Genomic DNA, 16656 nt, shown 5'->3' with positions numbered 1-16656 from the left:
ACACCGTCCAGTTTTGATTTGCCATATATTTTTCCAACTGTGCCGTTTCACAAAAGTTCTGAACCTTTCTGTCAAAGAAGGAGAGGATATAAACAGTGAGGGGTGTTGTATTTGGGCTGGTTTTGGAGTTGTATTTGGGCTGGTTTTGGAGTTGTATTTGGGCTGGTTTTGGAGTTGTATTTGGGCTGGTTTTGGAGTTGTATTTGGGCTGGTTTTGGTGTTGTATTTGGGCTGGGTTTGGAGTGCTGTTTGGGCTGGTTTTGGAGTTGTATTTGGGCTGGTTTTGGAGTGCTGTTTGTGCTGCGCTCCATGAGAGAGCTTGAAAGGGATGCTTCCCAAACCGCAACCTATTCCCTACATAGTGCACTTCTTTTGACCAGAAGTGGCCATTTGGGACGCATGGTTTCCATTTGGGACGTAATCTAAGAGAGGTGGTTACTCGTACATATTATTTAATGCACCTCGGAGAGCTAGAAGAACAATGCGGATGTTAAACCTACACGACGAGCAAATATTTAAGCTGGGAATGAGCCTTGTCGCGTGGCACTTAAAACGAAAAACAGGTGCATTAGCAAATATATATTTGTTACAAGACTGTGTGTGTGTGTCTCTCTCTCTCTCTCTCTCTCTCTCTGTGTTTATACTGTACGTTTATTTGATCTGGGAAATGGGTGGCAAATAGGTTCAGTTGGACGCTTTTATCAATCTTTAGATTGAATTAACAATGACAGTTGGCTACTGTTTAATAGGACCTAATCCACATCAAATAATAATCAATTGTCATAAACAGGAGATGATCATATGCTCTAAGATAGTTGATCCACAGTAACTACATAGTCTATTAACTTAACTCTAAGCCTACTAGACACAACCATAATGAAACAATCTCTCACTTCTTTTTCAAAAGCACGGGCTTTGTTCTATTCTTCAGATAGACTTGTTCACAGCTAGTGTCATTTGATTATTCTATTCCACTTGATAGCTCAACTTTTTTTCAGAACCTATCCATCCATTACTATCAGCCAGGCTGCATCACATCCGGCTGTGATTGGGAGTCCCATAGGGCGCCGTACAATTGGCCCAGCGTCGTCCGGGTTTGGCCGGGGTAGGCCGTCATTGTAAAATAAATAAGAATTTGTTCTTAACTGACTTGCCTAGTTAAATAAAGGATACATTAAAAATAAAAATAAAATATTCAAATACTTCTGACAGCTTGTGGAAAACTGTATTCCATCCCACTTGTGAGCCCATGCATTTATTTACTATTTGTGAAGAAAAGGCTTTTAAACTATGCCAATGAATTGGTTGTATGGCAGCACAGCAAAGGTCATAGTAAAGAGAAGCTCTTGTAGAGAGTCTGCAGGGAGTCACTTTGTTTGTATCTCTCTTTGAGCAACACATTGTTAATCAATACAGTTGTGTGTGTGTGTGTGTGCGTGTGCGTGTGCGTGTGCGTGTGCGTGTGTGCGTGTGTGTGTGTGTGTGAGAGAGAGAAACAAAGAGTGCATTTTAGAAATAAGCCTTGGCCCCTGAAGCAACTCCATGCTCTCTCTCTCATCTCCTCTACCGCTCCAACCACATCTGCCCTCTATCCTCTCATCCTTCCATCCTCTCACCCTTCCCTCAATCCCTTCCCACAGGGAAAGACAAATGGGAAGTTTTTAAATACATCTTCTACATCAACAATCGCTGAGAAAAAGGCAGAAATATGCCTCATGTTTTTGATTTACAAAGAAGCCTTATATCCTTAGAGCTTGTGGTTAGTGGATAGGAGGAAGGATGGGTGGATGGGTGGGTGGATGGATGGAAGGATGGTTGGGTGGATGGAAGGATGGGTGGGTGGATGGAAGGAAAGATAGGTGGATAGAAGGAAGGATGGGTGGATGGATGGGTGGATGGGGAGACGGATGGGTCAAATCAAATCAGATTTTATTGGTCACATACACATGGTTAGCAGCTGTTAATGCGAGTGTAGTGAAATGCTAGTGCTTCTAGTTAGTGGAAGGATGGGTGGATGGGTGGTCAGCAAGGATGGGTGGATGGATGGATGTGGGGAATATAAAAAACAAGACACAAAGCAGGTCAAATGCTAATCAGGGGCCCTGTATACACTCAGGTTGTACAACTGATGCACATGTTATTTGACACAACGGTTGTGTTACAACTGGTATTGTTGTGGGACAACGGAGAGCTTCACTGCACAAAAACGATTACACAACCATTGTGCGGATTCTTGACAACCTTTGTTTAAGTAAAATTGTGCAGACAAACTCTCTGCTGTATTAAAACAGTTGTGTCAAATGTGTTGTATGTCAGTTGTACAACCTGAGTGTGTACGGGGCCATGTACAGGGAGAGGAGTGAGAGAATCAGTTGTCCGTATGAGTTGCTGCTTGGAATTCTGATAAAGTAATCATTTGATCCTTCTTTCCTCACAACAGGCAGATCTGTCCATCCGAGCAGCGGCAGGAAAAGTGGAGAGGAGAGCTTAGGGGAGGGAAACCATTTGCTCTGCTCTACTCTCTAAACTCTCTCTTCTCGTTCTCTTTCTCTCTCTTTCTCTGCTCACATGTTGGTAGTTTTGTTTGTTTCATGGGGAATTACTCAGACCATGGGGGATTTTCTCAGCAAAATAGTGAGATCGAATCTTTCACGACATGAAAAATGACCCCTCTGACTGGACAGTATGATGTCCAGTCAGAGGCCTCATTTAAACATTCACACACTTTTAGTTCTCTTATAACTGGAGTATTTTCCTGATCTCAGGTCTCATGGGTCAAGGAAAAGTGCTGATCCCAATTAGAGATATATATAAACAGAAACATTACCCCATAGCCCACTTTAAGGATGTGATCCTAGAGAGAGGAACGTTTTTCTGGATCTGTCATACCCCAGTGATTGGTCCAGAGTGTGTGTGTGTGTGTGTTATCTCTCTGACCCACTCAGCATGGAGCCAGATGGAGCCTGTCCAGAGTTCCCTAGTAGTCTATCCTCAGGGTCCCTGGGGGGCCAACATAACAAACAGACAGCTTATTCTGGTACCTCTTACTAACAAACCCCTCTCCCTCTTCTCCCCCCCCCAGTCGTTCTCCAGCTCCACCATCCCTCCCTCCATTGCTCTCACATCTGGGGACCTCTCCTCCCCCCTGCTAAGTAGCTAAGTGGGAACTCTCAGCTGAAATATGAAAACAACACATAGCAGCCTGAGTTGTAGTAAGTAAAGTAAGTATCCTCGCTTGAGAACGGCCCATAGGGCAGGAGCCAGAACGGCCCATAGGGCAGGAGCCAGAACGGCCCATAGGGCAGGAGCCAGAACGGCACATAGGGCAGGAGCCAGAACGGCCCATAGGGCAGGAGCCAGAACGGCCCATAGGGCAGGAGCCAGAAAGGCCCATAGGGCAGGAGCCAGAAAGGCCCATAGGGCAGGAGCCAGAAGGGCCCATAGGGCAGGAGCCAGAACGGCCCATAGGGCAGGAGCCAGAACGGCCCATAGGGCAGGAGCCAGAACGGCCCATAGGGCATGAGCCAGAATGGCCCATAGGGCAGGAGAGAGAACGGCCCATAGGGCAGGAGCCAGAACGGCCCATAGGGCAGGAGCCAGAACGGCCCATAGGGCAGGAGCCAGAACAACCCATTGGTCAGGAACTTATCTCTTGTTGTAACTTGAGGCAATTTGATGTATAAGTACACCCCCTGGACAGGACGCTGATTGGCCTGATTTGGCATGGGTTCAAACTCCACCCAGTACCCTTCTGTCTCACACTCATACCTTTATTGTATTCTTTTCACTGTCCTATCGTCCAATAAAACCACACAAACATGGAAGAGAGAGTGGGACTCAAGGCTGTACTGTAGGCTATACATGCCTGCCACCGTCGTCACCGGCTGGTGTCGGCACGGCAGCGCTTGAGGAGATAAGCGATAACGAGTATCTGTTCTTTCAGAAGCTCCTCATCCTTGGAGAGACACACACACCCCGAAGGTAATGCAGCAGGAAAAGATTACAGATATGCTTCAAATGGTTGAAATTAGAGGCAGTCAGGCAACCGACAGAGGTTCAATTGCCGGCATCCTTCTTAGGTTTGCAGAGACTCCCGGAGGAGGAAGTCTCAATGCGCCGACATTACATCAGGGTTATTGCAAGGTGTGGAATGAGAGTGTTATGATCATTACCAGCGTGTGATTGAGATTCATTGAACCAATAAGGAGAAGCCTAGACAGTGATAATTGTTGTTTTGCTCTAATCTCCAACATAGATGGTCTACGAGATGTTTGTAATGTGTGATTACTTGGACTAACGGTAGCAAGTTTTGTCGAGTTTATCGAAGGACAGACAACCAGCTCTTTCTACAGTGACAGCCAGGAAATAAAAATAAAATGTCTGAGAAATCATCAATATCACGATTGTTGTTTTGTCCTCATCTCCGACATAGACGGTAGAACATTACATGATGCTATGTTTGGTTGTGGGCTTGGAAACATATTGATAAACAGATTATCGGTGAACAACCGAACAGCTCTTTCCCTCAGTGACAGCCAGGAGAAAATGAGTGTAAAAAAACAGACCAATTTTTTGTATTGTGTTGTGGCAGCAGTGGGTAGAGAGACCAGACAGACTCAGTTATTAGCTATTTGCTGTAAAAGCCCAAACAAACCAATAAAGGTGGGGAGTAGGGACTGGCATCTTCAGGACTGTGAGTTATCCCATCTGGATGAGGCCCTCTGGCTCTATTTGATTGAGCAGAGATTACTGTGTTTACTCTGGGGGATGCTGTGTGTGTGTGTGTGTGTGTGTGTGTGTGTGTGTGTGTGTGTGTGTGTGTGTGTGTGTGTGTGTGTGTGTGTGTGTGTGTGTGTGTGTGTGTGTGTGTGTGTGTGTGTGTGTGTGTGTGTGTGTGTGTGTGTGTGTGTGTGTGTGTGTGTTTGTGTCCATGTGCGTGTGCGCATGTGTGCTCTGTGGATGGTCTGCGAGTCATAAAACAGTGGTAATTGAATGAGTGAGAGACTGGAGCCCCCCTTCAGACAGATAGGTAGTAAATCACAGGCTGTGACAGGAAGGTTATCCTCTAGTATCCTCCTCCTACACTGTGGTACTGTGAACAGACCCATGAAGACATCTCTGACAGGCTAGGGCCCAACCTGCACTCAAGGCACTATCCCAACTGACATACAGGAAGTAAGTCGGACTATGACAGTAAGGCTATCTTCCTCCTACTATATATTGACCTTGACTAGGGGCCTGAATTTCATTCTAGGAAGCACCCCAAATAACACCCTATTCCCTATATAATGCATCCTATTCCCTATATAATGCACCCTATTCCCCATAACGTGCGCAAAAAATACAGTGTCAGTTGAAATGGAACAATGTTTTAAAACTTTTTTTTTATACCAAAGATGAGTGAAAATATCTAACTTGTGGAATAATACATTCATCATGACACGCTTGGCCCTCTTCAATATCTGTTTGTCACTTCACAATATCTGTTTCATTCATGTCATCCCAGTAAGAGCTCTCTGCTCCTGGCTGATTGTTGTTCATCACACACAGTAACACACACATCCCTCCCTCAGGTGCACCAGGTTACAGCTACAACAAGATACTCATAGAAAAATGCAGTTGTATAAAAAAAGCTGCATTTATGAATCACCGGCATGATTTTTTTCTAGAAATGCAAAAATGTACAAAACTTCTAATGACGCATTGCGATGACAGAGGGAAGTGGTGTGTGTGTGTGTGCCCCCAATACTTTCCACAGGCCACTGGGTTCTAATAGGATAAGAAGACATTCCATTAATTTCTAGCATTCTCGTTTAGTAGGTACCAGTAATGAAAAAACCCATAGAGACTGCAGAGAGAGAATGACAGATTTGTATGATATAATCTAATATAATATAATACTGTATGGGCTGGAGACCAGAGACGGAGTGGGACCAGAAATCGGCCTGAGCATTTCTAACACACCGGTTTTCCTTGAGGCCCCCAAACTAGCCCATTGTTTTCTTCAAGGCCCCCACACTGGCCCATTGTTTTCTTCAAGGCCCCCACACTGGCCCATTGTTTTCTTCAAGGCCCCCACACTGGCCCATTGTTTTCTTCAAGGCCCCCACACTGGCCCATTGTTTTCTTCAAGGCCCCCACACTGGCCCATTGTTTTCTTCAAGGCCCCCACAATGGCCCATTGTTTTCTTCAAGGCCCCACACTGGCCCATTGTTTTCTTCAAGGCCCCCAAACTAGCCCATTGTTTTCTTCAAGGCCCCCACACTGGCCCATTGTTTTCTTCAAGGCCCCCACACTGGCCCGTTGTTTTCTTCAAGGCCCCCACAATGGCCCATTGTTTTCTTCAAGGCCCCCACACTGGCCCATTGTTTTCTTCAAGGCCCCCACAATGGCCCATTGTTTCCTTCAAGGCCCCCACACTGGCCCATTGTTTTCTTCAAGGCCCCCACACTGGCCCATTGTTTTCTTCAAGGCCCCCACACTGGCCCATTGTTTTCTTCAAGACCCCCACACTGGCCCATTGTTTTCTTCAAGGCCCCCACACTGGCCCATTGTTTTCTTCAAGGCCCCCACAATGGCGCATTGTTTTCCTCAAGGCCCCCACACTGGCCCATTGTTTTCTTCAAGGCCCCCACAATGGCCCATTGTTTTCTTCAAGGCCCCCAGTATTAGCCAAATAATGATAATTCTGCTCAAGAAAAAACTATTTAGACAGGCCCACTCAGCTAACAATGGACCAGCCCATCTGGCATTTGCCGAACTGCCCTACGGCCGGTCTGTTTCCGTTGGAGACTGGAGCGCTAGGCTGGTGTATAGTTTCATTATAAACCAACGGACAGAGAGGAAGAGTTACCGTGGTAAATTTGCCGACTGTGTCTGAATAGGACAGAGACGGACTGTGTCAACTGTGTCACCGGACAGGAGTGTTCAGCTATAAGTCAGGAAATGCGAGTTGTGTGTGTGTGTGTGTAACAGGAGATTGAAATGAGTTATGATCACAATGCATCTCAGTAGGAAGTATAAGAGACGTATCTTTGATAGGAAACTTTCCTCTAACAACATAACAGATACAGAATCAAGGTGTCGGGTTCCAATATGACAGATAACACCATTACATTTAATCCCAATAAAATTACACAGAGATGTTTTCTGTAGGTATCTGTTCCAGCCCGGTAGCCCACGATACAAGTCAGTATTCGACGTCCATCCATCTGAGGACGTCAGGAGATTACGTGGAAATCAGCCACTAGGGGCAACAGTGAGCGCTGTTACCTTCAAGTAGGTTTTAGTTTTGCTAGGGTGTTGTGGACGAGGATAGCCAGGAATTTCATCACAATGCAAGCACACTTATACACACACACACACACACACACACCCTAGCCCTAGCCCTAGCTATGAATGTAGCCCTAGCTATGAATGTAGCCCTAGCTATGAATGTTAGTCTAGCCCTAGCTATAAATGTTAGTCTAGCCTTAGCTATAAATGTTAGTCTAGCCCTAGCTATGAATGTTAGTATAGCTATAAATGTTAGTCTAGCCCTAGCTATGAATGTAGCCCTAGCTATGAATGTTAGTCTAGCCCTAGCTATGAATGTTAGTCTAGCCCTAGCTATAAATGTTAGTCTAGCCCTAGCTATGAATGTTAGTCTAGCCCTAGCTATAAATGTTAGTCTAGCCCTAGCTACAAATGTTAGTCTAGCTATGAATGTTAGTCTAGCCCTAGCTATAAATGTTAGTCTAGCCCTAGCTACAAATGTTAGTCTAGCTATGAATGTTAGTCTAGCCCTAGCTATAAATGTTAGTCTAGCCCTAGCTACAAATGTTAGTCTAGCTATGAATGTTAGTCTAGCCCTAGCTATAAATGTTAGTCTAGCCTTAGCTATGAATGTTAGTCTAGCTAGCTATAAATGTTAGTCTAGCCCTAGCTATAAATGTTAGTCTAGCCCTAGCTATGAATGTTAGTCTAACCCTAGCTATGAATGTTAGTCTAACCCTAGCTATAAATGTTAGTCTAGCCCTAGCTATGAATGTTAGTCTAGCCCTAGCTATAAATGTTAGTATAGCCCTAGCTACAAATGTTAGTCTAGCTATGAATGTTAGTCTAGCCCTAGCTATAAATGTTAGTCTAACCCTAGCTAGGAATGTTAGTCTAGCCTTAGCTATGAATGTTAGTCTAGCCCTAGCTATAAATGTTAGTCTAGTCCTAGCTATAAATGTTAGTCTAGCCCTAGCTATAAATGTTAGTCTAGCCTTAGCTATGAATGTAGCCCTAGCTATGAATGTTAGTCTAGTCCTAGCTATAAATGTTAGTCTAGCCCTAGCTATGAATGTTAGTCTAGCCCTAGCTATAAATGTTAGTCTAGCCCTAGCTATGAATGTTAGTCTAGCCCTAGCTATAAATGTTAGTCTAGCCCTAGCTATGAATGTTAGTCTAGCCCTAGCTACAAATGTTAGTCTAGCTATGAATGTTATTCTAGCCCTAGCTATGAATGTTAGTCTAGCCTTAGCTATGAATGTTAGTCTAGCCCTAGCTATAAATGTTAGTCTAGCCCTAGCTATGAATGTTAGTCTAGCCCTAGCTATAAATGTTAGTCTAGCCCTAGCTATGAATGTTAGTCTAGCCCTAGCTATAAATGTTAGTCTAGCCCTAGCTACAAATGTTAGTCTAGCTATGAATGTTATTCTAGCCCTAGCTATGAATGTTAGTCTAGCTATGAATGTTAGTCTAGCCCTAGCTATGAATGTTAGTCTAGCCCTAGCTATAAATGTTAGTCTAGCCCTAGTTATGTTAGTCTAGCCCTAGCTATAACTGTTAGTTCAGCCCTAGTTATGAATGTTAGTCTAGCCCTAGCTATGAATGTTAGTCTAGCCCTAGTTATGTTAGTCTAGTCCTAGATATGAATGTTAGTCTAGCCCTAGTTATGTTAGTCTAGCACTAGCTATAACTGTTAGTTCAGCCCTAGTTATGAATGTTAGTCTAGACCGAGCTATAAATGTTAGTCTAGCCCTAGTTATGTTAGTCTAGCCCTAGCTATAACTGTTAGTTCAGCCCTAGTTATGAATGTTAGTCTAATAAAAAGGAATATGTACGCTTACCACGCTGCGCTTTGGTCCGCTTCTTACGACGGCCGTGACACCTAGCTATAAATGTTAGTCTAGCCCTAGCTAGGAATGTTAGTCTAGCCCTAGTTATAAATGTTAGTTCAGCCCTAGTTATGTTAGTCTAGCCCTATCTAGGAATGTTAGTCTAGCCCTAGCTATGAATGTTAGTCTAGCCCTAGTTATAAATGTTAGTTTAGCCCTAGCTATACATGTTAGTCTAGCCCTAGTTATGAATGTTAGTCTAGCCCTAGCTAGGAATGTTAGTCTAGCCCTAGCTAGGAATGTTAGTCTAGCCCTAGTTATAAATGTTAGTTCAGCCCTAGTTATGTTAGTCTAGCCCTATCTAGGAATGTTAGTCTAGCCCTAGCTAGGAATGTTAGTCTAGCCCTAGTTATAAATGTTAGTTCAGCCCTAGTTATGTTAGTCTAGCCCTATCTAGGAACGTTAGTCTAGCCCTAGCTATGAATGTTAGTCTAGCCCTAGCTAGGAATGTTAGTCTAGCCCTAGTTATAAATGTTAGTTCAGCCCTAGTTATGTTAGTCTAGCCCTATCTAGGAATGTTAGTCTAGCCCTAGCTAGGAATGTTAGTTTAGCCCTAGCCCATAGAGGAGCACATCATGGTTTTTAAATGCCAATATCGTCTGTTTTACTGCATTTTTTCATTGTTCCCCTCTAATCAGAGACGGATTTCGACCTGGGACACCAGGTGTTCACAATGAATTATTAGGTAGAACAGAAAACGAGCAGGCTCTGGACCTTGTAGGGTATAATAATTGCTCTTTATCGCGTGTCAAAGCCATTCCACGGAGGGCAGAGTGTCTGTGGGTTTTTGCTCCATCCTTGTACTTGATGATGAATTAAGCTCACTAATTAATAAGGAACTCCCCTCACCTGGTTGTCTAGGTCTTAATTGAAAGGAAAACCAAAAACCTGCAGACACTCGGCTTTCCGTGAAATGAGTTTGACACCTCTGCTCTATATGGTGTTAAGAATTAACAAAAATTCAGGCGAAAGGACCAGACTTGAATGGAACACTTTAACTAGTTGCCTTGAACGCAGCTCCCTAGCAACTCAACAAGCAACAGCTGCTACTAATTGCCAATCAGTCTCCATGCCTGTTTGCATCACTTTAACTAGTTGCCTTGAATGCGACTCCTCAACAAGCATCAGCTGTAACTCATGTCTAATCAGCCTCCACCCTTGTCCTCACTCTCCTTAATCACCACTGCCACCCTACTTAAACCTGACCAAACTAACATTCCTCCTCTTGGTCTGCAGGGCATGTTGCGTTGAATGACACTGCATGTTACGAGCCTGATCAAGGTTTTGCATCCGTCTAGCTAGTATCTATAAGGTTCTTCCGAGGATCTCTTGAGGGGGTTGTCATCACCACAGCAGCCTTACTACCACAGCCTGACGGTGACGTCTACCTGAGACTCCAAGCCAAACTCTACAGAGTCAACCCTCTGGATCCTTCATCTGGATCCTTCGTTCCATTCTCATTGACTTCCTGAATCTTCATTATCACATCCATTCTGTTTCCTCAATAAATATTCTAAACTGGTCCTTTAACTAGTGAATAGTCATTTCCTCTGTCTCGCTAACTCTGCCAGCAGTTCTCAGCCTTATCATAAGTTGTCAGCTGCTGTCTTCATTTCCCACCGTAGTAGATGGCTGACACATAAGTTATGAATGTAGCCCTAGCTATGAATGTTAGTCTAGTCCTAGCTATAAATGTTAGTCTAGCCCTAGCTAGGAATGTTAGTCTAGCCCTAGCTAGGAATGTTAGTCTAGCCCTAGCTATGAATGTTAGTCTAGCCCTAGCTATGAATGTTAGTTTAGCCCTAGCTATGAATGTTAGTCTAGTCCTAGCTATAAATGTTAGTCTAGCCCTAGCTAGGAATGTTAGTCTAGCCCTAGCTATGAATGTTAGTCTAGTCCTAGCTATAAATGTTAGTCTAGCCCTAGCTAGGAATGTTAGTCTAGCCCTAGCTATGAATGTTAGTCTAGTCCTAGCTATAAATGTTAGTCTAGCCCTAGCTAGGAATGTTAGTCTAGCCCTAGCTAGGAATGTTAGTCTAGCCCTAGCTATGAATGTTAGTCTAGCCCTAGCTATAAATGTTAGTCTAGCCCTAGCTATAAATGTTAGTCTAGCCCTAGCTAGGAATGTTAGTCTAGCCCTAGCTATAAATGTTAGTTTAGCCCTAGCTATGAATGTTAGTCTAGCCCTAGCTATGAATGTTAGTCTAGTCCTAGCTATAAATGTTAGTCTAGCCCTAGCTATGAATGTTAGTCTAGACCTAGCTATAAATGTTAGTCTAGCCCTAGCTATGAATGTTAGTCTAGCCCTATCTATGAATGTTAGTCTAGCCCTAGCTAGGAATGTTAGTTTAGCCCTAGCTAGGAATGTTAGTCTAGCCCTAGCTATGAATGTTAGTTTAGACCTAGTTATAAATGTTAGTCTAGCCCTAGCTAGGAATGTTAGTTTAGACCTAGTTATAAATGTTAGTCTAACCCTAATGATGAATTAAGGTCACTAGTTATGTTTGGCAACACTGCTTCCTGTCAGTGTATTTGGTCTGTCTCATTGTTAATCAGAGAGCCTTTACCTCCTACTATTCACCACCTCTGTGTTCATCATAAGACAACCATATCAGGGGCCATCCATAATGTCTCAGAGTAGGAGTGCTGATCTAGGATCAGTTTTGACTTTTAGATCATGTTGAATAATATTATATGGACAGAACCTAGATCAGCACTCCTATTCTGGGCTGCTTTGTGGATATGGGCCTGTTCCTGTGGATGGAGGCATAACGGCCTCTTTTCAGCCAGACTGACACTGATCATTACTCTCATTTCTACTACAAACATATTAGAGATGCTTTCATAGAAAATACCCAAAACACCTTTGTACACGACTATGATGTTGCACGACATCACACTGCTATCAAGGTGGCCATTTACACCATCAAGCTATCAGACTGCTCATACAAGACTTCAAGGATAATGGCTTACTTGTATTAAACCATCACACCCTGCTTTCATAAAAAAGCTTTTATTGAGAACACCCAAACTACTCTATCACTGCTTGAGAATCAAGTTTGAAAATCAAAACGTCTCCTTTGTACAAGACTATGAGGACATGGGTTTACGACTAACAAATGTCAGTTTATGTTTAAGGCCATTACAGACTGCCAAATAGGAGAGTACTTAGGTCTAATCTCCATCAGACACCCACAAGCTGTCCATCACCACCCACTGGATAGAAGATTAGAGCTCTCTCTCTCTCTCTGTGTTTATACTGTACGTTTATTTGATCTGGAAAATGGGTGGCAAATAGGTTCAGTTGGACGCTTTTATCAATCTTGAGAGAGAGAGAGAGAGAGAGACACTGTGTTGATTATGGTGAAGCTCTGTCCCTCCTGATATCAAGTTACAGGGAATATGGACATTGGATTAACGGACTCAATGGACATTGTTCTGATTTCTGAACTCTTTTATGAATGTCAACTCTGTGAGATGACAGCATCACAATTTCATGTGTAGTCACACATACACACACACACACATCAATGTGACTTTAGATTAAAATAATAATATCTCTCCCTGAACATGAATTTGAGAACACAGTGAAGCTCTGTCCCTCCTTTACAACAGTCTTTATACTGTTCGCCCTCACACAGTGAGAATTGAACATTGGAACACCCGGAACACTGGATCAGAGAGCACCAATAGGACTGGGTCTTAATATAACTGTTAGAATCGTCTATCATGATTATATCAGAATTACACCCGATAATATAATATACTCTACAGTAATATCCATGATTAACGTTTGTTCATGGGAAGAATTTCCTTTATGATTTTGTGTGTGTGTGTGTGTGTGTGTGTGTGTGTGTGTGTGTGTGTGTGTGTGTGTGTGTGTGTGTGTGTGTGTGTGTGTGTGTGTGTGTGTGTGTGTGTCTTTGCTGTATTCTGTTAAAGCCTCATTAATGCAACTGTGAGCGACTGAAAACATCAATTTTATGTTTCTTATCAGAGTGAACAGGAAATCTTCCTGTTTCCATCGATGGCACTGAGAGAGAGAGTGAGAGAGAGAAAGAGAGAGAGAGAGAGAGAGAGAGAGAGAGAGAGAGAGAGAGAGAGAGAAGAGAAAAAGAGAGAGAAAATGAGAGAGCCTGACACGGCTGAGTATGTGTGTGTATGTGTGTCTGTTTAGAGTTTGTGTCTGTGTGTGTATGCATGCGTGCATGTGCGCCTGTGTGTGTTTCAGAATGGCAGGAAGGTTCAATAATCAAATCCCCAAATGTCCTCTGTTTGTCTGTGAGAGGATGAGAGATAATTGTGTTCGGTAATAATGAGCTCTGGAGAATAGATTGTCTACCCAAATAGTTTTCTGGGAAATCTGTGTTTAGGGAATTTGGCATCCTGGTATACAATACACCCAGCCTAATACAGTACTATCCATAGAAAGATAGATCTATTCATTTAAAATAGATATTCATTATTTTTCTATGGTACTATCATTCTATGGTAACTGACAACATTAAGGAAACACCAACATAAAGTGTCTTAATATGGAGTTGGGCCACCACGAGCCGCCAGAACAGCTTCAATGCACCTTGGCATAGATTCTAGAAGTGTCTGGAACTCTTGGAGGGATGCAACACCATTCTCCCACGACAAATTCCATCATTTAGTGGAAAACGCTGTCTCAGGTGCCGCTCCAGAATCTCCCATAAGTGTTCAATTGGTTTGAGATCTGGTGACTGACTGACTGACACACACACACACACACACTGGCACACCAATGCACACGCACACGCGTGTCAATTTTTTTTAAATCCGTGGACCATATACAGTTGAAGTCAGAAGTTTAGACACCGTCGCCAAATACATTTAAACTCAGTTTTTCACAATTCCTGACATTTAATCCTAGTAAACATTCCCTGTCTTAGGTCAGTTACGATCACCACTTTATTTTAAGAATGTGAAATGTCAGAATAATAGTAGAGAGAATGATTTATTTCAGCTTTTATTTCTTTCATCACATTCCCAGTGGGTCAGAAGTTTACATACACTCAATTAGTATTTGGTAGCATTGCCTTTAAATGTTTTAACTTGGGTCAAACATTTCGGGTAGCCTTCCACAAGCTTCCCACAATAAGTTGGGTGAATTTTGGCCCATTACTCCTGACAGAGCTAGTGTAACTGAGTCAGGTTTGTAGGCCTCCTTGCTTGCACACGCATTTTCAGTTCTGCCCACAAATTTTCTATGGAATTGAGGTCAGGCCTTTGTGATGGCCACTCGAATACCTTGACTTTGTTGTCCTTAAGCCATTTTGCCACAACTTTGGAAGTATGCTTGGGGTCATCGTCCAATTGGAAGACCCATTTGTGACCAATCTTTAACTTCCTGACTGATGTCTTGACGTTGCTTCAATATATCCACATAATTTTCCTCCCTCATTTTGTCATCTATTTTGTGAAGTGCACCAGTCCCTCCTGCAGCAAAGCACCCTCACAACATGATGCTGCCACCCCTGTGTTTCACGGTTGGGATGGTGTTCTTTGGCTTGCAAGCCTCCCCCGTTTTTCCTCCAAACATAACGGCACCCAGGAAGAACTCTTGGAATTCCATGCTTAGCTAAACTCTATGAATGAACACCTTCACTTCAGTACTAACTATGACCTATCGCAAATCCGTTTTTTTGATGTGATGGTTATTAAGGACAAAACCTCCCTCTCTACAGATCTCTATAGGAAACCTACAGACAGGAATACCCTCCTTAGAGGTGACAGATTTCATCCACGTCCACTTATTAAAAGTCTCTCTATAAGTCAATTCATGCTTTACCCAATACTCACCATTGGGGAAGGCATTTAAGGACATTATCAGGAAGCACTGGTACATTATTGATACTGACCCACAATTGAAACACATTTTTAAATATCCCCCACGTATGGTTTTTAAAAGACCCCCAAACGTGAGAGATACTGTGGTTAAATCTGATTACCCACCAGAGAAAAGGGAAACTTTTTTGGACAAGGTTCCAGAGGGTAATTACAAATGTGGCCAACGTGCTCAATGCAGCTTTACGGACAAATGCGAACTAATTCCCCCCCCCGTACAGGACAAAGATTTCAGATCAAGGGCCTGATTACCTGCATGTCTACCAATGTTATTTACTTGTTGAAATGTCCTCGTGGTCTGTCTTACACAGGGAAAACCCGTAGAAGCCTTAAGACACGGATCAGTGAGCACCGCAGCAACATATGGACAGGTGAGACAAAAAATCTGGTTGCTGCTCATTTTGTACAAGCTGGACATCCTATTAGTTCTCTGAGATAGAGTGGCATAGAAATGGTCAAGATGTCACACAGGGGAGGGGACATTGAGAGGAAACTTCTTCAAAGGGAATCTTTCTGGATCCACAGGCTCAACACACTGTCTCCTCCTGGCCTTAATGAGGAGTTTGACTTGAAACCGTTTTTATAGTTTCAATATGTCTAAACTGTGTTTTTTTCCATCCTAATTGAATATTTTATGTGTCTGTATATTACTGTAAATATTGATCACATTCCCTGTGTATGATCATATATTTTGATACATTGAATGTTAATATTGGGAAACTATGTTAGAATTTCTTTTACCTCCTGTTTCAGGAAGTGATGTCACTGAGTACTGCCCCTATATATAGGACCTTCCACCCCCACCTGGGATACGGATGCCCGATGAAGACCTAAGGGTGGAAACGTTGTTGTAAATAAATATCACCTGGGAGCATGAGCAGCAGTGTACAGCGTTTCCCTGTCTGTTTTCCATGAGATGCCTACAACTCCAGCACCTGCTGAAAGTACCTGGATGTGCGCATGTTCTTCAGCTTTGTACAACTCGTCATCACACCAATGCCCATAATCATATTGCCCTATTCTGCCACGATGATATTGTTTGGTATGTTTGTGTAGGCCCCTTGAAAAAGCAGATGTTTTTCGCTGAAAGTGCACTGGAGGTCGGAATATTACGCAGGTGTGTTGGACTCATCATCATTTCCCTCCTCCACTATACGGTATTATGACATCACCAGTGAGGCAGTCAGGTCAAATGTGATTCCAGCTCGACAGCATCTCCTCCTAACTTCAATTGATATGTCCGAGATGGCAGGAAAGAGGGTGACATTTATTCATGTATTTTGATTGGTTGGGCCCTCTTGGTGACAAATGAGCACTCAGGTTTGTTGATCTATTACCATGAGGGATGTGTGTGTGTGTGTGTGTGTGCGTTTGTGTGTGTGTGCGTTTGTGTGCGTGCGTGTGTGTGTGTGTGTGTGAGGGGAGGGCTGTAGACTTACCAGCAGGCCTGTTAGTTAAGCTGATTCATATGAAGTTCTTGTTATGTGGCCCAAGTGAACGAACACAGAGCGTGGTGGTTTGTTTGTAGTAAAAAATCTACAAAAAAAGTCGATGTTCTTTTTCTCTGCCTGAAAATGAGGGAACGTAGCCAATATCTTCACACAGACGATATTGGCATTTAAAAACCATGCTGTGCTCCTC

This window comes from Salvelinus alpinus, chromosome 2, assembly GCF_045679555.1.
Source record: "Salvelinus alpinus chromosome 2, SLU_Salpinus.1, whole genome shotgun sequence".
NCBI lineage: Eukaryota > Metazoa > Chordata > Actinopteri > Salmoniformes > Salmonidae > Salvelinus > Salvelinus alpinus.
Note: the sequence above shows the minus strand (reverse complement) of the source record.